Here is a 6,000-nt window from a genome sequence, read left to right on the forward strand (position 1 = left end):
GTTTATTTACCATGCTCTCACATGGTACTTATAAAAAGGAAGGTTTATTCACTGTACTTGAAATGACAGTTTACTCTTCCAGTTACTTAATTCTCCCCCATCGAGCAGAAAAATGTAACACTGGTATTGTTTTCAACCAGCAAAATGCACTGAAAATCTATAGCTCAGGTTAACTTCTGATCCATTAACACCACAAAGGCTCATTATATACTTTCCACACCAAATTCCATCCTAAATTTTCAGTAAAGTCAAACTAGTGGGTTTTGGTGGTGGTTTGGTTTGTTTTTTTCTGGAGAGCAGGGATTTTCTGTGATTAAATAAACAATAATTTTAATATCAATTAAATAAACAATGAATATTGCCACAGTTCAAACCACCATTGCAAAAATTGACCAACTTAATAAGCAGAAGAGAAGGTTTTCTTCTCTATGTAATTATTTACTTTTTAACTACCAACATCCCATGAAATGCAGTTTTGGGGGTTTGCTTCAACACACCAGTTTTCAAGTGGCAAAGTTAGATGAAATTACTCAAGTCTCATCAGAGCAGACTGTAAAACTTAGCTGAAAAGGTTTTCTCACTAAAAACCAGGTAAAGTAGATCTGATGACAGTTTTAAAGGCGTGGTGAAACCTCTTCCCCAACATACTTCATTTGAATGAAGGGGGAAAAAGCTCTACTAAAACAAGAAAAGCACTTGAAACCCCCACCCAAGCACCAAAAACCCCAACACTGAAACCTCTCCTAAGTGAAGGACTGAAAAATGTTATTGCAAGAACAAGCCCAGGCTATAAGGAAGTAGGAGGTGTGGTGGAGTAAAATGTGAAGGGCAGTGTGACCCTACAGAGCTCAGGTAACCAAAAACCAGGGCCTTGTCCGGGGGGAAAGCACCAGGGAGGGGAGGTGCCTTGCAGGGGGGGATAAAATGTGCTTTGGGCAGGCAGCAGCCTCCAGCTGAGCAGCAGCAATCCTGATTCACACGTACCTGCTGCCTTCCCTCTTCTCCTGCGAGACTGTCATCTTCTCAGCTTTCTCAGCAGATATCCTGCCACTTGGCTTTTTGCCTCCTTTCTGCAGGGAAAAAAAAAAAGTATTTCTGTAGTGCTTCGGGGAAGTGCCAAAAATGGTGTAATTTATGATGTGCTAGTGTTTTCCTTTGCATTCTTAAGTTAAGAACAAATGCAAAATCATCAGCACTTGACTGTGGTGGATTTTGATTTACATACATTAAGATTCTCTTGTGATTTCCTATTATTTATTTCTGTAAACAAAATTGGATCCTGGTCACTAAACTATCAGCATCCCCTGCAGTGAAAAGACAAAAGCCAGAATGTACAACTCAACAGTCAAAAGAATTTGAAACCAGAAGTTGGAGCACATAATCTGATCTGAGACTCTCATCTGGTCTTCCTTTTTGGAACATTCTTACTGGGAGTGCAGTAAATAGTTCTCTATAAATAGTAAATAGTTATCTATACCTGAACTTTGGCAACTGGCACATCTTACTTTCTCAGTTTGAATAATAGGATCTAGGCTTTTCCCCTAGAATTTTCCCAATACAGCTTCAGTTATTTTTTGAACAAGTTATTTTCTGGACTGTTTCCTGGAACTAAATGCACCCACCATTGCTTTGCTCATTTTAGTGTATTGTATCCATGCAAACATAGTATTTTGCACTAAGATTGGCACGGACAGAAGTTTAACAGCTTTTACTTTTCTTCCTTTCCTGAAATCTCTTCAGGATCCCACTGTAAGAGGTACTGCAAAGCCTGAGGAATTCTGCTGACAGAACTACACAAAATTGGGTTTTTTCCCCCTTTCCACTCAGGTGTAACAGAACAGATTCCACCTTGCACGGTTTTGTCACAACCAACACAGTGAACAATTATGGAACACTGAGACCCCCTCATGATACTTTTATACCAAAACACCCTGCAGGAATCAAAATTTCCCTATTAATTAACTTCTATTCCCTGTGAGACCAGCAGAGAGGCTGCTTTGGTCACATCCTTAATGGGTGGAACCTTGCAGAAGCATTTCACAACACAAACCAGAAGCCAGGAGAATGTCTGATGGATCATCCCCCATCCTGGCAGGAATGTCTGGTGTTGGAAAGCTGTTGTTTAATATGAATCATTAATAGCACTGCTGGCCTCAAATTTTGTGGGGTGAAGTGGAAAGAAAGATCATGTTCTACTGCAATGCTTTATCTGAGCTAGAAGAGTTCTTAAATAAGAACTTTGCAGTTGGCAATGCGGCAGTTCCCTTCACAGCACCATAACTTTATCATTATATGGTGTGATAAAAGTTAAGTCTTTCCCTCTGCAAGGACATTAAATAACATCTTTCTCTCCATTAGCTTTTGCTGTAGTAGCAGTATTTATTCTCTGGGCAATGAGTGAGAACCACACTCCTTACAGAATAACTCCAGGTTCTTAATGCACTAACAGTTTCAGAAAGGTTCCCGTGTTGCTAAATTTAATGTGTTTTTAATATTGTTATATTATTAAGTGATAGCTCTTGTGCCACACAATTTTAAAGGAAATGTTTAAGAGCCTCTTAAACATCAGTGAAGTCCTACATTTGGATAATCCATTTATTTAAAAAAAATTCTTCATGCCGATCTTTAGCTGAAATAATCTCAAAATAAGCAGCTGTTCAAAGAAAGGTGTTCAAGATCAATGGTTTCGAAGTCCTGACAGGATTTCACATCAGTCCTCTCAAACCTTACATGCCTCTAGTGATAGTTCTGTGGTCCCACATTATATAGCATGAGAGTTTCAGACAGCAAATGAAAGTGTCTTATGCTGAGCATTAAAATAAATTCCAGTTTCACATGCTTTCAAGTGAAGCTAAAGCATCCAAATCAGAGAATCATTCCTTAAATACCCCCTCCATGTTAATTTTAATTACAACAATTATTACTATCAGCAAGACAAGGCTCATGTGCCACCTTTGAGGGCTAAGTGCCAGCAGAATGATTCCTTCCATAACAACCCTTCAAGATAGGGCAGCCTGACCTCTCTGGGAGTGAAATATCAATTAATTATCTTTTTACAGCCAATTCAATTACAGCACACTAATCACTTGTGTAGGACATCAAGCCAGAAGTTGAGGGTGCGTGGGTGGTTGGGGAGAGGAAGGAAAAAACATTGGCAGGGAAGGACCCTCAGTGAGGCTGATGGGGCAGTAACCGCACAGATGCAGCTGAAATGTTTGTTAACATCCCACAAAGAGTTATTATCTGTTTGTAGCAGAATAAATGCTGCAAAATCATCCTCATTTAACTGAGGGTTTTTAAAAAGAAAGAGTTATTGGTCCTATGGGTAATAGACGTTTCATTTAAAGGTGACCAGACACACTGCATTAGTCTTTAATGCTGGAGTCAATTCACCAAAGAGCTTTGTTCATTCAGGGGGGAAAAAAAAGATAAAAGATGATCTATTCAGCAGAAAGCAAAATACATTTAATTTTTGTTAAATGAACTAGTATTAACTCAAGTTACCCAGGACTATTTCACTACTGTACTGACGCCACAGAAAATTATTAAGTGTGATGTATCTACAGTAATGCACGCAGCAGAGGAGCAGTACCGAAGCAGACATGTTTTAATTTATGAGCCCATTAGCATTGCTACAGAGGCCAAACTTCTGAGAGCATGAATAAACACCTTAGTATATGCAAACAACCCCCAAACTTGACTCTATTTCATTGATAGCATTGGCAAAATAAAATGGGGAGGTGGGTGGGCGTCAGTAACAAGGGACAGGACAAGAGCAAACGGCCTCAAGTTGCACCAGGGGAGGCTTAGAAAAATTAGGAAAAGTTTCTTGGGGCTGGATGGACCAGGCACCTGGATGGAGTCCCCATCCCTCGAAATGTTCAAAAAACTGTGGCAGTTGAGGCCATGGTTCAGTGGTGAACACAGTGGTGGCGCTGGGTTCACAGCTGGTCTCGGTCTTTCCCAACCTCAACAAATTCTGTGACTTTGTGACTTCATCATGATTGTTCACTGCCTTTAAACTTTTTAACACAATCCTTAGAAATTAAAATTGAATTCAAGTGGTTTTAATTGAAAAAAATATTATCTTACAGTGAAGAATATGAGAATCTTCTATTTTTGATCCTAATTTTCCTTTTTTTCTCTGTATAGTAACTTCAGTTCACTAAAGATATTTTTTGTGAGAATGACTCTCATCCATATTAAAGCATTCTGTGGAAACAAAGACTTCACTCAGGGGGAGGGTTCATCAAACCCACTAAAATTATAATCATTTAATAAAAGTAATGACTAGTCTGTATTTAAAATATTTTCCCAGGCAGCACTTTAGCATATTGTGTATTCCAAACAAAGTGCTGTTGCATAATCATTAACTCTGCACCATGGAGATCCTACGAAGAAAATAATGAAGATTTTAGTAAAGTAAAGAATATTAAGTTTACTTATGGATAGAAGACACACACAAGTGCCCATAAAGATGATAGGAGAGAGCTTGCTGGAGTTCAGATTAGCCACAAGGGTTTGAGATGTTTAAAGGAAAAGCAATATGTTATTTTATCCCGAGAAAAGCAGGGCTAGAAGGAAGCAATATGTCCAGTGTCACTCAGAGGATCTGGGCTCAGAGCACAAACCCTCTCTTTGCCTGCCATTCCCATGTCATATCCACTGCATTATGATGTTACACCAAGCAGCCTTCAGGAACTACCCCAGAAAAATTCCTGCAAACATCCAAACCCACAGGGAAAGGTTAAATACGACACAATGGCTGTTGGACCTGAGGGTCTGCCCTGTGAAGAGTGGTTTAAAACTGTAAGCATGGAAAACTGTCGTAGCAATTAGAGGAAAAATTTCTCCAACTCCTTTCTTTATTGTCAATATAATGTAAGGCTATCTTCAAATGCCGGATTTATTTTTTTAAAGTGCTCTCAAATCCAATTTGAAAAGAATTGTTTGAGACATACACGCTGCAGCCAGCAGACAATAACAGTCCTGCAATTACCAGCACCTGCATTCCAATTCAGTGGATTGACATTCCCGAGGGGCCGTGGCAGATTCCCTACTGACAACAATTAGCATCAAAATGTTCCCCAGTGTAAAGCTGTGGGTGGGAATTACAAAAGGTTAACAGACTAAATATAAAAATCTTTTTGAATATAAAATCAATGCGCTTTGTTACCGAAATCTGGGTACTGTAATTTAACCAAAATAGGGATTAGAGTCTCTGGCAATCTTCCATGTGTGTGAGCTCGGCTTTTCTTTAAGCGAAATGCTAAGCAGCCAATCTGAAAGTTTAAAACAAAACAAACCCAAGAGCCAAAGGAAAGCATTCTATAGTTTTGGGGTTTTTTTCATTTTCCTTAGCACCAAAAGGAACACCAGTCCTATCAAGGCTCACAATGATCCTGTTACATGGTCAGACTCAAAATCCCAAATTATTTTAGTGCATGATTTAGAGAGAGATATATGTCAAAAGTGGTCCAAAAAAAAAAAAAACCCAAAAGAGTGGTCAAATCAGCTAGAAGTTTCTTTACTCAACTGAGTTCTAACAACACACAGTTTTCTCCAAAGGTCATCACTACATCACAATATCCATATTTTCACAAGTGGCTTCTAATTCTCTGTAGCTAGCAGGGGCAATGAAAAAAAAATTAAAATTATAAGTTTTTTATAATACTTGGGACCACAGCTTTGCTTTATTTAGACTGAAGTTACAAGCACAACAGATGAAAACAACAAAAAATTTGGTCCTTAAAAGTATTACATCAAAACATTGAATTTGATGAGAATATGGAATTATAACAGATATCAACAAGAAGGATGTTCAGTAAAGATACAGACTTGATAAGTTTAAATTTATCTAGGTTGTCCTTTGTGGTTTTGGTTGAGAGGATAAATGGCCACGCAGGAACTTTGGGTCTAGATAAATTCAAAGTAAGAGCTCTGACGTGAAAGCTTAATTCCTTTTACCAACAAATAAATCATCTTTTTTTAAAAATAGTT

Source organism: Corvus hawaiiensis, chromosome 22, assembly GCF_020740725.1.
Source record: "Corvus hawaiiensis isolate bCorHaw1 chromosome 22, bCorHaw1.pri.cur, whole genome shotgun sequence".
Classification (NCBI taxonomy): Eukaryota; Metazoa; Chordata; class Aves; order Passeriformes; family Corvidae; genus Corvus; species Corvus hawaiiensis.